General features: G+C 44.6%; 1 protein-coding gene and 1 long non-coding RNA gene across 25 annotated transcripts in view; one reads left to right on the top strand and one right to left on the bottom strand.

Annotated features, from left to right (window-relative positions):
• NRXN1 (neurexin 1) overlaps positions 1 to 18,113 on the bottom strand; it is a 1,220,951-nt gene that overhangs the window by 753,468 nt on the left and 449,370 nt on the right. The gene's annotated exons all lie outside the window — the stretch shown is intronic.
• LOC141985383 (uncharacterized) overlaps positions 1 to 18,113 on the top strand; it is a 66,915-nt gene that overhangs the window by 34,405 nt on the left and 14,397 nt on the right. For both annotated transcript variants that reach the window (XR_012638923.1, XR_012638922.1), the window contains exon 2: positions 15,610 to 15,746. This is a non-coding gene — a long non-coding RNA (uncharacterized LOC141985383). The remainder of the gene's footprint in view (positions 1 to 15,609; positions 15,747 to 18,113) is intronic.

The raw sequence follows: 18,113 nt of genomic DNA, 5'->3' as shown, positions 1-18,113 counted from the left end.
TTTAATATCTACCCAACTTTTAAAATCTTTACTCCAACATTGCCAAAGGTCAGTGGCCTGCAACCAAGATGCTCTACAAGAGCAAATCCTGCCTTTACCTTTACCAGTGTTGAAGGTCACCAGCAGCCGAACAAGTGCACTTCTCCTGCATGAGAAGAAAGTGGGATTTTGAGGAGTGTGGAACACACCTACATTCAGAATCCCCAGGTAGCACAAACTGTGTTTCCGTGGGGCCTCTCTCTGTCAGGGTGTATAGGGTGAGTTTCAGAGTAGAAGGAGGGCAGGGGAAAGGTAGGCTATACAGTCTCTTCAGGCTTTCACCCTGTCCTGTGAATGGAGCATGCCAAGTGTCACCTGTCAGCTCTGTGTTTTGGAGAATCAGGGCGCAGTATCCAGCCAGTCTGACTCACGAAGGACCTCCCCACCCCCCAGCCTCTGCTTGAGCCAAAGCCACTCAGAAGAAAGACTTACAAAAAACAATGAAAAGGCGGTGGGAGACACATCTAAACTCCTCCGAAGAAAGGTGACAGGATTAAGGCAACTTCCCTAGTCTCATCAGAATGGAGAGCAGAGATTCCAAGGCAAGAACTCACTGAACTCTGAGACCAGAAAAGAAGGGAAGCACTGCATGATGGGGGATCTCTCACCAGATGTTAATGAACCCATGCCCACACACACCCAGCTCAGTGGTTCTCAGACCAATTCTAGTAATAAATCCTTTATTGGTATCCAAAATACTGAAGCTGCGTAATTGCATTCTGAGCTCCCTTGAAGGAACAACACCCATAGCCAGGAATGATCATTTCCCATTGTCTAGCCTGAACAAAACAACTTTGGTATACTCCCTGGAGACATCAGTTTACCCATAAACAAATCTAGTGTTCTCCTTTGAACCATTGTTGTTTCCCTACAAAAAAAAGTCATACCCACGCTCAAGTAAATGTTCTGATACCTGGATCCAAAAACTGCATTAGTTCCATTGGGTCTTCATCTTCCCCTGGCTGATCATGCTGCAGGCTCTGCCTGTCTACAGCACTCTTTTTGGACCCTTAGCTACCACCACCGCCTGGGAAACCCAACTGGTTCAAGCTTCACGGAGTGGTGAGAATCCAACTCTCTCTCTTTTTTATTCTAGGTATACCTTTCTCACCCTGACTTGCGTGGTCAGGTATAGTTTTCTAAACCTGACTTTGTAATCAAATTTAAGATAAATTTAATATTGTAACTGTTTTGTTTGTTTGGCTTTCCTTGTATGGTTACTGTCTGGCAATAAACAACTTTTATGGTTAAGCTGGTTGCTTCCCTCCCTCTCTCTCCTTGTGTTTTTGGCTTCCCCATTTGCTCTGCAGCAATGTTCCTCTTACCTAAGCTAAAGATCCCTGTAGTGCCCAAAAATCCTGTGGGGTTTGCTCATCAAGTGGGTTACTACAAGAACAATTATAATGTGAAAGTGGGGATACGGACGTGCTGAACCTGTGGCATAGGAGGGGTGGCAGCTTGGAAGTGCTGCTCAACCCAGCCTGCTGAGTCAAGAGGCATATAAGGGATCAGCTTGGGAGTGCTGATTGACCCGGTCCTCTCAGACACACTCTGTTAATTTGTTTATCTGATTCTGGGGCTGGAGGAACCCAGCCCTGGGGAACCTAGACCCTGCAGGATAGCTCCATTGTGAGAGAACTTGCAGAAGAGAGAAATAGAGCTCCACACAAGTGACACAAGCAGTACGTTGACAGAATTACAGACCTCCCCCCGCAAAGAATAATACTAATAAATGAGCATACCCGAAAGTAATGGGCAAAGTGGTAACACAGGGCCACAGAAGTTTCTCCAGACACTTAAAAGGCTCTAGAGAATGGTTGCATTGATATCCTCAATTAGAGATGAGCAAATAACTAATTATTTGGTTCTGTGGCTGAAAATTAAAAAAAAAGAATTGGCATGTATTGAACTGAAACTGAATATTTCTAAAAATGTTAGCAAATCAAAAAAATAACGAATGGGTTTTTTTTGGATCAAATAATACGTTTAATTGCTGAGCATTTTAACCTCTTTAAAAAAATAAAAACAAAGAAAACACAGGACAAGATTCACAGGAGAGTAGGTGGCAGCAGTGGCACCCCCTTATATCCAATAGCCCAGTGATTAGAGTAGTCACCTGGAATGTGGAAAACCCAGATTCAAAATCCCTGCCCTGAGCAGATACTTGAACCCAGACTCCTTCCTCTTCCAGGTGACTATCCTAATCACCAAGCTATAGGACATCATCAGGTCAGGCTCTCTCAGTCTCTCCAACTGAAGTTGTTCCACTTTCCATAACATATCTGAATATTCAGGAAAACAAAGAGTGAGAGAATGACTGGTGATTGGGGCACTGACGTGGGAGATGGGATGGCCTGGGTTCAAGTCCCTGCTCCAGAGTGTGGATTCAAACTGGATCTCCTCCACAGCTTAATTTGTGCTGGGGCTTGCCAGGCCTCAGCTCCAGCACCTCTTTTCATGCCAGTGGTGTGCCCCAGCACCTCTTCTGACAGTGGTATACCACGTGTGACCTCACATGTGTGGTGCATATAAGGTCACACTATGCAAATAACACCATTGTGTAGAATAAAATCACTTCCTCCACACAGCATAGCCTGGCATGTATGATGTGTGCAAGATCACACTGTACAGAGGATGCCATTGTTATTACTTGAGCCCCAGAACCTCTTTCTTTCCAAACTAAGCACTCATCTCTTCCCTCTTCCCAGGAGAATGACCTAACCACTGGGCTACAGGGTATAAGGGCACCACTTCCTCCTCTGATTTTGTCCCTTTGTGAGTTTAAATCCCTTTGTGAATCTAGTGCCCCTCCCTCTCATGTTGGGGGGGGAACTCTGGTGAATTTATGGCAAATTCCCAAATAGCTTTGATTGACCAAAAAGAGATTATTTCACAAAAAATGCAATATTAATGAAAAACTGCACCCACCTCTACTCTCAGCTTTGCGGGGAGGATTCCTTTCCCTACAGAGATCCCCAGGGCTTAACTGACATACGCAGGTTGCGTGTCATGGCCTGGACTTGGCCTTAGGAGTTTGTTTCACCTTACGCAAGTGGCTGCAGGAGGAGAAGAATCTTGACTTTAAGGTATCTAGTGCTACAATCCAGAAATCAATAAAATGCCACATCGTAGAATGAACACAACCTGGCTATGAAGGAAAAATGTATTCTTGACTATTTCAGTGCAAACATAGCAGATGAGTGATTTTTTTAAAATGCAAATTTCTAGTAATTTGAAAGGATAATTCAAGTTGTGAAATAAAGTTACAATGTTATGGAGCACAGCTTTTCAGTAATTCTGTTTTATTAAATGGATTATCATCCTTTTCCAAGAAGCAGAACCAGGTCCAGGAAGATTATCTGTCATTTCACTTAAGATGCTACTGGAAAATTGTCTCATTGGTCATATTATTTCTAGAACTGAGCCATGTTCACAAGATGCTATAAAACACTCACGGTATCAAATACAATGTAGTGTTTTCATTTATAGAGGGAAAGAGAGCGAAACAGGTTTAAAGCATTCAGAATTATTCAAAGTGTGTAAAAGAGGAAAACATTACAAAAGGGCAAGATTTCTGAGATGAAAACTACAGCAGACTTTTAATATTACAGTAAAAACTAAGATGGACTCTACGGGATTAAGGAGAAATCTTACAGAAATTGGGAAAAATAAACTATAATATTTTGTTAAGATAATTAAACAATTCATAGAAGAGTTCTCTTGACCACTGCCTGTTAATGATAGGTTTAAAATTGTACAGAAAGGGGTTTGCTGTCTATGAAAATCTAGATGACAAAGGAAATTTCTATTGAATTCTATCAGTTTCATCCTTATAAGCTCTAACAGAGTTTCCCAAACTTTTTTGGCCACAGAACACTTTTTAGCCTATTACGGAACACTTATAATATTATTTTATAGTCATTTGGTTTTCAAATAAAAATTGTGTTATTTATGCTCAAATATATTTTATTTTATAAAACAAAGCAAAAATACAAATTTAAAATAACTAATTAATTAATAACTAATAATTAAAAGAGACCAATGTCACAAAGCATTAGGGAGCAGAGTGTGGTCACTGAAGAGTTTGGTGCTCCTGAAAGACTTTCAAGCTGTGTTTATTTATTATGGCAAAAGTTTAATAAAATGCCTGTTTCACATAGCACTATGTTCTGAGAGTGAAAACGTGCATTGTCTGCTTGAAGGTGTAGCTTGGCTGAAAAGATTTTGTTCATTTTTAGATGAGGGTGGAGGGAATTCCCCATTTAAAAAGTGTCAGGATTTTTTACAACAGGGATAGAGTTTGAAACTTAACATGGAGACCAGGCACATAGAGAGATGAAGTATCTTGGTTTGATTTGGGAGGAAAAGTGTCAAAGTAAAAACAACTCTCCCTTCCCAAAGTTTAACAGAACCTAATGGAAACCTGATAACATTAGGATATCCCTTAGTTCACATTTTTGTTCCACATTCTTTCTACCCATTCTGAGATACTCATTGTTTTCTGCTCAGAAAGATCTGGGCACATTCTGCATGAAGGGTTTTGTAAATGTCTTTTACATAAGGGGAGGGAGAAAATTGTATGTCATGATCTGATTGTGACGTTGCACTCCATATGTTTATGGAAATATGCTTCTGAGTGTAAATATAATGTAACTGGAATATGCTTCATGTAAAAGGTCTCTTGTAAGGTATCATTACAAAGCTTATAATATACTGAGTGCTCATCCTATTTGTATGAATGTATCATTCTTGTATCTGAAGCTAGAAATATGAAGTACTTCTCTGAAGTCCTATTTAACTATGCAAAGTGTGGGCCATTAATAGTGGCTTGGAATCTTGATGGATCCCATTAACTGGGACAATTGGTGGTAAATGGCTCTGTTTACTTGTAAGCCTTCCTGTGTACATGTGTGCCAGCCAGTGGGTAATGAAGTCTCACAGATCATATGAACATGTCACATGATACTGGAAGCCATCTTAAGCATCTACTGGCACTTTTCCATTTAGAACGAAGGGTGGGAACCCAGAGAGAGACAGGATTCCTGCCTTGTGTCAAACCTATAAAAGGGGGTGGAACAGAACAAAGGGGGCAGCAGTCATGAGAAAACCCCTAGTTACCATGAGCTGGAACTAACAAGAACTGTACCGGGGAAAGGATTGGGCCCAGACTAAGGAGTCTAGTCTTCGAAAGAAGCTTATTGGAACATCTCTGAGGGTGAGATTTACCTGTATTCAGTTTCTTAAATGTATTAGGCTTAGACTTGCATGTTTTGTTTTATTTTGCTTTGTAACTTACTTTGTTCTGTCTGTTATTACTTGAAACCACTTAAATCCTACTATTTATACTCAGTAAGATCACTTTTGTTTATTAATTAACCCAGAGTAAGTGATTAATACCTGGGGGAGCAAACACGTGTGCATCTCTTTCTATCAGTGTTATAGAGGGTGGACAATTTATGAGTTTACTCTGAATAAGCTTTATACAGAGTAAAACGGATTTATTTGGGGTTTGGATCCCACTGGGAGCTGGGTGCTGGAGACAGGAGTACTTGCTGAGCAGTTTTTGGTTAAAGTCTGCAGCTCTGGGGGCATGGACAAGACCTGGGTCTGTGTTGCAGCAGACTAGCACGTCTGGCTCATCAAGGTGGGTTCAGGAGTCCCAAGCCATCAGGGAAAACAGGCTCAGAGGTAATTTCAGCACATCAGGTGACAATCCCAAGGGGGGCTCTGTGAGTGAACCCGTCACACTGATATTCTATCTTCCACAATAGCCAAAGCGTTTGGGATTTCCCATCTCGAAGAACTCAACGAAGAAGAAAACTGACCTATATTGGTCAGGCTGCCTAAGTGAGAAAGGCAGGTATCTCTGTAAAGTCTGAGTGTGAAATGGCTTTCTTTTAAGGAAAGGTGTATAAATTCCCAACAACTGCAATAGTCTCAAAGGTTCATCTTCTGTGAGAAGACTGTAAGACCTTTGCGGGGGACATCCTGGATCATTTGCTTGAGCTCCTGTAGTAGACCTGAGGATTGAAGCCATGAATATCAGCACATAGATACTGCAGATGCCATCCTTCTGTTTGCTGAATTCATGCCACCCAAACATGCTTGCAGAGAGGTGCGAGCCACCAACTTGCTCTTGTCCAACAGTTTCTGGAATTCCTGCCTGGCATCCTCTGGCAACTTGCCTAAGAACTTCAGCATATTGTCCATAATCAGCTTGAGTTTGAGGTACTCTGATGCATTGCTGAGATTATTAAGGAGCCTGGCAAAGGATGGGTATAAAAATGTCCTTGACAAGGGACACGGAACCTGATCTTATTTCTCTTAGCTATGGGAGGCAGAGTGGAAGGCATTTGCTGCAAGCATTTTGCCGGTTCTACTAGGGCATCATTGATAGCAGAGCCACTCTAGAAGCCCCTGCCAAACCCAGAATGTCTACCAGTCTGTAATAACTCTCCTGGACCATCTCAACACGAATATCGAGAGGTGGCAACTCTCTTTAAAAAGGTCTTGATACCCCTGAAGTCATCTTGGACAGATGAGGAATCCTCTGGAACCTACAATCTCATCATGCAATGAACAGAAAGAATGCAAAGGAGCCTGAGGCTGATCCTCCTGCAGCATAATGGTTGGGAATTCTAAAAGCTACAGGACTTCAGGGTCTTTCTCAGAATTACAATAACCTCCTGGACCTCCTCCCGTGTGCTAGAATGTTGTCTGCTAGGAAGTCTGAAAGTTTGAAGAACTTGGGAGGACCTGGAAGTGGGAGGCATGCCCCCCACAGGTTCCAGTAGGGTCATGGGTACAGCATAGGACCCCAGTGATGACTGCTCCAAAGGTCCCTGAATCTAGGTTGTTTCTGGATTTCAGGTGGATACCCATACTGGAACTCACTTGATGAAGGGGAGTGCTGCCTTCTATTCCGAGAGCAAGGGGCCCAAGAGCCTACCTCAGACTCTGAGGAGGTCCCTCTGTCACCTGACAGACACCCCCAAGGTCCTAGGCCATTGCTCCAGAGAGATTAGTACCAAGGATATCATGCTGGGTTTACCCCTGGACTGCACAGGTTGTGAAAATACCAAAAGTTTCAAAGATCTAGCCCCCCACAGTAGCGAGGGCTAATCCTTGCTGCAAGGTAAGCGCACAGCTGGGGCCTGAGGATCCTTCGGTACCGGTCGGCTTAACTCCTGTACCATCAGGGAGCTCAGCACAGAGAGGTAGAACAAGTCTTGTGTGCTGCATAGGCCCCCAGCATTGTCCATACCATGAGATTTTCCTGGAGCTGTTGTTGCATGGAAGTAGACTGTACTTTAGTTGGGGTCAGTCTCAATGACCGAGGCACTAGTGCCACAACTGATGACCCTGATAAGATTTGGTTGGTACCAGGGAAGCATCTTTTCACAGAGCATGCCCTTCCCTGTCCTCCAGAGCTGGTGGATGATACTAGGGATCGCCTAGCAGAGTTAAGTCTAGGCTCCTTTGATGAATCTGCCCTCTTGTGCTTCTCTCTCAGCACTGGAGAAGGAAACTGGTACCAATGATCAGAACCAATCAAATGAATGCCACCAACTACTTACAATAAACAAAGCAAATTTCTCTGTAAAGAGAAAAAGAACGTGCAGTAGCAAGTTGCTACGTGCCGACTACCAATCACAGGTGGTAAGAAGGAAGTGAGGGGGTTTGGTCAGCTCAGCCCTTTATAAAATCATGCTGTAGCATGAGGCAGCAGAGGGCACTTGCACTGCCCTGAAGGGTAAAGATAAGAGAAAAATCTCAGACCCTGGAGCACTGGGCATGCACTCACCTGAAACAGCATGGAAATGTGCAATCATGCTAAGAACTTGTGTATTTCAAAAGAAAGATGAAATATGAGGTCATTGTACAGGTGTAAACCTCATGCAATTCCACTAAGTATAGCTGAGAACGCAGCTACACAAAGAGCATTTAGCACAAATAAGTCCCCTTTTTAAGAAAAAAATCTGAGACTCCCTTCTCCTACCCACATTTGTTGGATATCATTGCCAATTGCTGTCATTCAGTAATCATCTCTGAATTAAGGTAGCTGAATTGAAAATCCTTACCACTTTGTTATTGTTTAGGTTTGAAAGCTGAGGGCAATTGTATAGATATTGGAAATCACAAACAAACAGCTTTCAAAAGAGAAATGAAATAGTTTTATTGTTTGATTTCTTAGGAGATTGAGGGTAAAATTTCCCAAAGCGCCAAAGTTACTTAGGAGCCTGAGTCAGATTTTCAAAAGTGACTAAAAGCCAATGTGTCTTAGGCCCTCCTTCATTGCAACTTAGCATCCTAAGGGTATGTCTATACTACCCGCCAGATCAGCGGGCAGCGATCGATCCAGCGGGGGTTGATTTATCGTGTCTATTCTAGCACTCTCGAGAGGCGGGCTGCAAGGCAGAGTCAACAGGGGAACGGCAGCAGTCGACTCATTCAAGTAGCTGAAGTTGCGTAACTTAGATTGATTCCTTCCCCCCGCCCCCCGTGTAGACCAGGCCTTAGAGTCAGATTTTCAAAGATATTTAGACACCTAATGGGATTTTCAAAAGAACCTAGGCAGGTTAGGCTAACCTGTGTTGGCACTTTTGAAAACCACACTAGGCTCCTATCTGCATCTTTAGGAACCTAAGCCCCACCGAAAAGAGCCTCAGACACATTGACCTTCCGTCAATTTTGAAAATGTGACCTAAGTAACTTTGGAAAATTGAAACCTGAGTCTAAGTCTCTTCCCTTGCCAATGTGGCAGGAAAGAAGAAAGCCAAACATATAATATGTAAGCAGAGTGAAAGTATTTGGCCTATGCTACTAGCTTATAGCATTAAGCAGCAGTGGTGAAAGAGGTAGTTTACACAGGCAGAAACAAGTCCTTTTTTGCCCTCTGTACGCATGTTTGTCTTTTGGCTGTGCATGTCCTATATATGTATCCCTATATATGCATATGTATATCTAAGTAGAGGCAAGAAGGAGAAAACTAGTAAAATAAGCAGACTATATTTTAGCCTTAAATATTTATGGCCCAATCCTAGTCTCCATTAATCTACTTTTTCTGATCTGGAAGCACAAAGCTAACTTGTTCCAAAACTATAGGAGGAATCCTTAAGAGTTGTGTTGGTGTAGCTGATCATATCCCATCCCTTGCTGCACAGAAGGGCTATGATAATTGGGCCTATACATTTACCCTAAGCTCAATGCTAAAAAGTGAGTGAAGGTTCATAAAGTGTGATCACACTAACCTATAATAATAAAGTTGAAAAGGGAAGACAAAGATTGAATCAGTACAAACAAAAAGGCCTACTGAGATAATTCAAGGACTATGTTAAGATTATGTCTTGTAAACAAGAGAAGTGTTGAACCAGAAATCAGTGAACCAAAATTGGTGTGCCAGATATTAGGCCTAACTATTCTGTCCATCACTTCCTTTGGGGATCCTAAAAGAAAGATTTGGGGAGAAAAACTGGCTAATAGAGCAAGCTTCACCATCATGGCTGCCACCCTACCCTTCTGGGACCTGGACCTTCTTCATCCTAAACCTGAGATGTTCTGACCAGAGCGGGCCAAAGAGAGATGATATTACTGCCTCTACTAGCTGATCCCCAAACATCACCTGGGTTGTGACACTTTGTCTCTCTTCCCCTACCATGTCTTTTTCCTTCCCCATCTTATTTCTTCTCTTTCTGTCCCTCTCCTTTTTCCTTTTCAAAAAAAGTCTGGCTTAACCAGCCAAGCCTGCATATTTTGCAATATTTCCGAAAGCCTGTGACCAGGAAGAGGCAACTAAAAGCAATGCCCTGAACAGCCCAATGCTGGTGCAAGTTTGCCAGTTCTCAGAGTGACTGATAAGACTGTGTTGTGCTTGTGTTTCTCCAGCAGTGAGTTTGCAAACAAAAGTCAATGCCAGAGAGAGAAGCTATATTTTCTGTTTTTGCTGTTCTTTTCCCTTTCTTTGTATGTGTGTTTCCACTTCTAGGAAATGGGATCAAACTGTAATAGCAGCAATAACAGCAGCTCCACCCATCTCAGCTAACTTCTTCTCTTTTCCCAAAAAGGACAGTTATTACCATCTTTAATACTAAGAGACTGTCCAATGGGAGGGGGTCAGGTTTCATTCTAAAAACTCTTCAGCTGAAGGGGAAGGGAACAAGGGGTGTTGTTAAAATGAAAGCCTGTTAACATAACTTACAGTTCAAATGTTTGAACTATTTTCCCTTTTCAGTATCTTGAATAAAATGTGGAAAAGGTTTTAATGATATATTTCTCATGGTACTAAGCAGGCTAAGATCTCTGTATACCAACCCCCGTTTAATGTTGGACAGTGACAAGGTCTTGTTAACACCTTTGACTCTCTGGGCTTGTGATGGGGTGGGACTCACCACTGTGGCACCTCCTACTGGCTGACTTGGGAATTAGCTCTGTGCCCTCTTCTGGGGGTGTCTCGCCTGCTGTCACCTCTGCTCCTGGATCCATGTCACCCAAGGACACAGCCCTCCAGCAGTCTCAAACTTGGTTCTCCCCCCTTCCAGAGGAACTGCACTCCACTGTCCAACCACTTCATTCAGCAGCAATCACAGCCAGTTGTCTGGCTACTTCCTCAGTGGCGAGGAAGGGGTGGGGGGAACCCACTCACTAATCTGGGTCCTGGCCCAGGGACCCTGTAGAAGGTCACTGCTTACAGCTCCCACTCCGACTCTTTAGTAGGTTTCCCTAGGCCACTTCCCTGTGATCCCAGCACCCTCTTTGCCCTTGCCTCAGAGCCTCAGCCTGCCAATCCTTGCAGCCCGCCAGGAGCTGCCTTTAGTTCCCCAGCTCTCTCCCTGCAGTACTGTTCTGTCCAGGGTGTTTGCTATCCTCACCTTGCAAGGCAGCTGGCCCTTCTCACTCCTCAAGCTCCAGGGAGTGACTGAAGCTGCTCTGCTCTGCAGCTCTTCTTATATGGGCCAGCCCGGCCCTGATTGGCTGCTCCTCGCAGCCCCTCTCTAATTGGCTGCCTCCTATGCAGCTTCCCTAGGGCTCTATTAACCCGTTATGGGCCAGATTGCGGCACATGCCCCATCACACACCCTCCCCCTTAAGACTGACTACCCCAGAGGGTGTATAATCGTCCCTGCTTCTCACGCAGCTGTGCCCTCAGGGCGTCCCTCTGCCTCAGGTTCTCTGCTAGGAGGTGCAATCTGCCTCCCTCCTCCAGGGTCTGGGTCCCTACTGCAGCCTGTCCTGCTCCAGTGTGGGTTCCCTTATCTGTCTGGGTCCTCTTCATCCCAGTCATTTTATCACAGAATCATAGAAGATTAGGGTTGGAAAAGACCTCAGGAGGTCATCTAGTCCAACCCCCTGCTCAAAGCAGGACCAAACTCAACTAAATCATCCCAGCCAGGGCTTTGTCAAGCCAGGCCTTTAAAACCCTCTAAGGATGGAGATTTCACCACCTCCCTAGGTAACCCATTCCAGTGCTTCACCACCCTCTTAGTAAAATAGTGTTTCCTAATATCCAACCTAGACCTTCCTCACTGCAACTTGAGACCGTTGCTCCTTGTTCGGTCATAAGCCACCACTGAGACCAGCCAAGCTCCATCCTCTTTGGAACCCCCCTTCAGGGGTTGAAGGCTGCTATCAAATCCCACCTCACTCTTCTTTTCTGCAGAATAAACAAGCTCAGTTCCCTCAGCCTCTCCTCATAAGTCATGTGCCCCATCCCCCTAATCATTTTTGTTGCCCTCCGCTGGCCTCTCTCCAATTTGTCCACATCCCTTCTGTAGTGGGCGGACCAAAACTGGACGCAATACTCCAGGTATGGCCTCACCAGTGCCGAATAGAAGGGAATAATCACTTCCCTCAATCTGCTGGCAATGCTCCTACTAATGCAGCCCAATATGCCATTGGCCTTCTTGGCAACAAGGGCAACTATTGACTCATATCCAGCTTCTCGTCCACTATAATCCCCAGGTCCTTTTCTGCAGAACTTCCATTTAGCTAATCAGTCCCCAGCCTGTAGCGGTGCATTGGATTCTTCTGTCCTAAGTGCAGGACTTTGCACTTGTCCTTGTTGAACCTCATCAGATTTCCTTTGGCCCAATCCTCCAATTTGTCTAGGTTACTCTGGACCCTATCCCTACCCTCCGGCATCTCTATCTCTCCCCCCAGCTTAGTGTCATCCACGAACTTGCTGAGGGTGCAATCTATCCCATCCTCCAGATCATTAAGAAAGATGTTGAACAAAACCGGCTCCAGGGCCGATCCCTGGGAAACTCCACTTGATACCGGCTGCCAACTAGACACTGAGTCATTGATCACTATCATTGAGCCCGACAATCTAACCAGCTTTCTATCCATCTTATAGTCCATTCATCCAATCCATACTTCTTTAACTTGCTGGCAAGAATACTGTGGGAGACCATAACAAAAAGTTAGTCAAAGTTAAAGTCAAGATATTTCACATCCACTGCTTTCCCCATATCCACAGAGCCAGTTATCTCATAGAAGGCAATCAGGTTGGTCAGGCATGACTTTCCCTTGGTGAATCCATGCTGACTGTTCCTGATCACCTTCCTCTCCTCCAAGTGCTTCAAAATGGTTTCCTGGAGGACCTGCTCCATGATTTTTCCAGGGACCGAGGTGAGGCTGACCAGTCCGTAGTTCCCCGGGTTCTCCTTCTTCCTTTTTTTAAAAGATGGGCACTATATTTGCCTTTTTCCAATAATCTGGGACCTCCCTGATCACCACGAGTTTTCAAAGATAATGGACAATGGCTCTGCAATCACATCAGCCATCAGCACCCTTGGATGCATTAGATCTGAACCCAAGGACTTGTGTATGACCAGCTTTTCTAAATAGTCCATAACCTGTTTTTTCACCACTGAGGGCTGCTCACCTCCTCCCCATACTGGGTGGGAGCTGACCTTGTCTGTGAAGACCAAGGCAAAAAAAGCCACTTCCCTACCTCCCCCTGCTGGATGTGGGAGATAGCTCTCTGAGAGTTCCACAGTCATCATTGCCACATCCCTCTTGAGAGTCTCTGATCTAGCCTGGTTCCCAGGCATCCCTTTGCTACCCTGCCTTCTCCTAGGGGGGTAGTATCTTCTTATATGGCCCTTCTCATGGCACCGACAGCCAACTCTTTGCCTCCCTTTTGTCTAAGGGCCTCATATGGTCCTTCCCTTGCTCAGCTCCTTTCCTGGGGCTAGCCTTGAACTTACAGCTCAGGTCTGGGCACTCCCTCCATCGGTGCCCCTGTTGCTCATAGGCCCAACATGCCCATCCCCTCCCTGTTCTCCTCACAGGTGGGTGTTTTCCTGGGCTCTATTTTCTTCCCATTCTCTGGGTGAGGTCTCTGTCTCTGTCGCCCATCCCGATAGGGACACTCTGCTTTCCAATGCCCTTGTCACCCACAGGCATAACATCCTCCTGGTCCTGGTACCTGGCTTCCCCTCTCACTCCCTGTGATTTCTATAGACTCCCCCTCGCAGCGACTTGAATTGGTACAGCTGCTGCTCTGCTAGCCAGGTCACATAGGCCTGCATGTACTCTTGTGCCTCCCATTGTCTCTGTTGGGTTTTGAGTACCTTTAGCAGCAATGCACCTTTCCACAGGGGCACCGACCCTGGAGTCCAGTGTGGAAAGGCACCAGAACCCTCCAAAAAGAAGGCCTCTTTATACCCTGAATCCATTGTCTCCATGTTCCATGTCCCTCAAATCTCTGAAACAGGCAGTAGTCTGCATCATCCTATATCCTCCCCTTATATCAGGATGACCGTGTGCCCACATTCTCTACCATATGTGATGGGGTGGGACTCACCAGCATGGCACCTCCTACTGGCTGTGTTGGGAATTAGCTCTGTTCCCTCTTCTGGTGGTGTCTCAGCCTCTGTCATCTCTGCTCCTGGACCCATGTTGCCCCAAGGACTGAAGCATCCTCTTCAGGACACAGACCTCTGGCTGTGTCACACTCGGTTCTCCCCCTCTTCCAGGGGAACTGCAGTCCACTGTCAAGTCACTTCCTTCGGTGGCAACTTCAGCCAGTTTTCTGGCTGCTTCCTTAATGGTGAGGAAAGGGGCAGGGGAACCTGGTCTGCCCACTACCCCAGGTCCCGGTCCAGGGACACTATAGAAGGTCGCTGTTTGCACCGCTCCCCCCGACTCTTCAGTAGGTTTCCCGTGGCCATTTCCCCATGCTCCAGCACCTTCTTTGCCCTTGCCTCAGGGCCTCAGCCTGCAGATCCTTGCAGCCCTCCAGGAACTGCCTTTAGATCCCCAGGTCTCTGCCTGCAGCACTGCTCTGTCTAGGGTACCTGCTACCTTCAGCCTGCAAGGCAGTCCTCCTCCCTTCTCCAGCTCCAGAGAGTGACTGAAGCTGCTCTGCTCTGCAGCTTTTCTTATGTGGGCCAACCCAGCCCTGACTGGCTGCTCCTCACAGCCCCTCTCTAATTGGCTGCCTCCTGCCCAGCTTCCCTAGGGCTCTGTTAACCCCTTATGGGCCAGTTTGGGGCACACGCCCCATCACTAGGCCCCTATATCCCACCTAAATTAATACAACAGGGGACATGTTGAGAGCACTGAGACACTTTAGTTAATCCCCAGTTCCTGCAATTGTCCCTTGTGGGCCACTGCAACTCGAAATAAATTAGAGCTAATCTGAGGCTGCTCTGATTTACAGCAGGACCCAAACACACACAGGAAAGTGGGTGGGATGGGTAAGTGTGGCTTTTTGCCACCTTTTTCCCCCTCCCTCAAATCCTGCACAAAGTGAATCTTGGCCAAACTCAAAGGACTTGGTTTTTAAATGTTAACATATAGGGCCACATTTTGAAACTTCATTAACCTGCATTTTTATGCACACAATTGGCAAGTGAAAATAAATACAGCAACAATTTAAATTATTTACAATCCAATTATCTGACTATGATTCAAAATTAGGTGCTTAGGTGCCTAAACTGCATGTACAAAACCATACAGTTATTAATACTAACAAAATTGTCTGCCAAAAATGGAACCCTGCTGCTGTTAAAATTATCTTCCTGTCTCATCAGTATATGTCATTTTTCTCTAAGTCCCTCAGCTGGCTCCCCATCTTCCTCTGCAAACACAAATTTGTTGCATTTACTTCCAAAGACCTTCACAACCTGCATTGCACAAAAGAACCAGCCTTGATTGCCTGCTATGCTGACAAGGACTCTCATGCTTTCTCCTTACTCTATTCTCCATGCTGTCTCTTCTTACAAATCTGAAGAGCTCCCAGTCAAAATCTGTAAAGCCGTAATCTTATCTTGAGTTTCTGGACTTAATACAGGGTTAAAAGGCTGAACTGCTATGGCCTGTAATACAGGAGGTCAGATTAGATGATGTAATAATCTCTTCTGGCCTAAAATTTATGAATCCTCCTTCAAGACCCTCCTTCATAATGCATAGTATAAACTGCAACATACTAATAGGTAGGCAGATGATGAGATGCAATTACTGCTTCTTATTGGCTAAGAAATGTGCATATGCTGTTATTTTTGTTACTCTGTCTCTTCACCCCATCCCGTGTCATGTATTGATTGTTATATCCTATGTTTTTAGGTTGTGGCACACATAGCCTGTCAGGATGAGGGACCTGTTTCAATGGTTCATCTGGTCGGCTAATGGATCCACAGCATTTCCAGGAGACCTGGAAGAATATGACTGATCCTCCAACAGACCACTATGTTGATGATCTGGTAGGATTTTACAATAATATTTTGTCTTCTACCCTTGATAGGTAGCCTCTAACTGACCTTTTTGTTGGCTTCATCGTCACAGTACACCTTGGTATACAGATGACTTGCAAAAGATGAAATGTGAGGGAAGATGCCTACAGGGGCAGGGGCAGAACTCTGGTGCTGAATATGATCAGCTGGTTCAAATAATTTTTAATCCCACATGCTTGAGCTGTACAGCAGGCAAACATGATATTCTTTGCCCCATCGTGGCATCTGCAACAGCTCAGTAAGAGCATTTGTTCTGAGTGCTTGATCAACCCAATCTGACTCCACTCAGGCTTATTTGTGCCCCACTCAGTGAGAAAAACTTTGATTATTTTACCGTAAAATTATGTGTATTTAGACTGAGGTGTTTGCTTTCATGGTTACAGAAGTAGACAAAGGCTAGGTCTTTTCTGGCTGAGTTTAGGCCACTACTGCTCATTGAAGTATGGAGGTATTGGGAGGACCTTGTCCCAAAACCTATTCTGTGAACCTGTGTCTCTCCTGGCTGGTGAAAGCCTGTGGGAAAGTATTGAGTCCATTACAGCGTGAGCTTGTCAGTACCTCTCTTCAGGAAAGCAAGGTATTGGTTCTCTTAGGGATGCTGTCTTGTAGCCTTTGAGTAAAAAAAACAAAACAATCCCCCCTACCCCCATGCTGGCAATGACTAATTACTGGCCAGTATTTAATCTTCCATTTTTGATAGAGAAAGTTGTGGTGAGACAATTGTCTGAGTATCACCTAAATGCCTCAGATTTCTTTGACCATTTTCAGTCTGGCTACAGATTTGGGGGTGGCACAGAAACAGCGCTGGTATCATGATAACCCTGCAATGAAAACCAAATTCCATGTTGAAATTGTCTATTCTTTCAGCAGTGTTTGATACTACTGACAATTCAGTTTTGCTGACTCTCTTACAGTCAGCAATGGGAGTTGATGCTGCAGCTCTTAGGTGGCTTTGATCTTTCCTTGTTGACCCTTTCCACAGGGCAGGGTGTGGCGATTACGCCTTCTTTCTAAGGGCCCTTAGTCTTAGTGTTGTCTTTAATTCCAGAAGATTCTATCTTGTCTCCCCTCCAGTTGACATGTATACAGGGCAGCTGGGAAGCTCAGTGAGAAGGCATGGGCTTCTGTTGCTTGCCACTTGTGGATAACTTCCAGCTTTATGTCTCCATTTCACTCAATCTAGACAGTCCTCTTGAATATCTGGGGGTTATGTTGGATTGTTTTCGACTATGACTTGATTACATGACAGCAATTACAAATATAGCTTTTTACCATCTGCAAGGGGATTGTGACTGTGCTCCATACTTTCATCACCTCAGGAATGGTGTATGTTAATGTGCTCTACATGGGGCTATACCTACACCAGGCACTTAAGTGGGAGGAATATGCTGCAGCCCACTCGCTAAGTGGTGTCTATGAATGGGCAGCATTCATTACCAGTGCTCTATAATATCCACAGGCGGCATGTTGGTTTTAATCTATAAATGTCCAAGAGGGCTTGAGATCTTCTGACCTGAAGGATGGAGTCTCTCCTTGTGCCAAGCTACCACAACTGTGATCAGCAGACTTCTCTGAACTCGATACCCCTTGTTATAAAAAGGGGACTACAGGCAGAGCATTCTCCATAAGGATCACTTTCCTTTGTAACATTCTGCCCTTAAAGATCTGAAATAGGCCAGAGCTGTCGACCTTCTAGGCACGCTGTGAAGCCCATCTTTTTGAGAAGGAAATGACAGAGCACAGAAGCAGTTGAGCGTGGCACTTGACTAATGAGAAAGTCCAGCAGTAGCTTTAAGACATGTTGGTCACATGACCGGTGATGACATTGTGTACATAAGGTTAATTTTTACTTTGTATCTTCTATGTTGTATTTTCAAACATATATTGATGGTGCCCAGAGTTTTGGATGTCTGTCCCTTAGTGTGGAGACTGTACAAAGCTGAAGTATAAATCAATAAAGTAGCTGGAGAAAACAGATATACTTTGAATCTGCTCCATAATATCTCCTTTAAAATACTCATCTGTGGTTATTGCAGTAACGAATTTTAAAAAACAGTTTAATTTCAACTATGGGAAGACTTTGCACAATGAACAACAGAAAACTAGCAAATTTGAAGCAGTGCTGAAATTGCTTGAATGTTTGACTCTGTGGTAGTATAAGCCTTTCCTAATGATGTTAACTTTCAATGACTCTCCAATATTGTTTCTAAATGTAGAGATTGAAAATTGCACTGGTCAGAGATCTGGGACTTGTGACACTAAGTCTTGGATCAAAGACCTAACATCTGTGCTAATCTGAGGGATCAGTGACTGTTTTACTGGCAGATATCTTGTGAA

This window comes from Natator depressus, chromosome 3 (genome assembly GCF_965152275.1).
Source record: "Natator depressus isolate rNatDep1 chromosome 3, rNatDep2.hap1, whole genome shotgun sequence".
Lineage (NCBI taxonomy): Eukaryota > Metazoa > Chordata > Testudines > Cheloniidae > Natator > Natator depressus.
The sequence above is the reverse complement of the archived record's forward strand: the minus strand, read 5'-3'. Positions and strand labels throughout refer to the sequence as shown.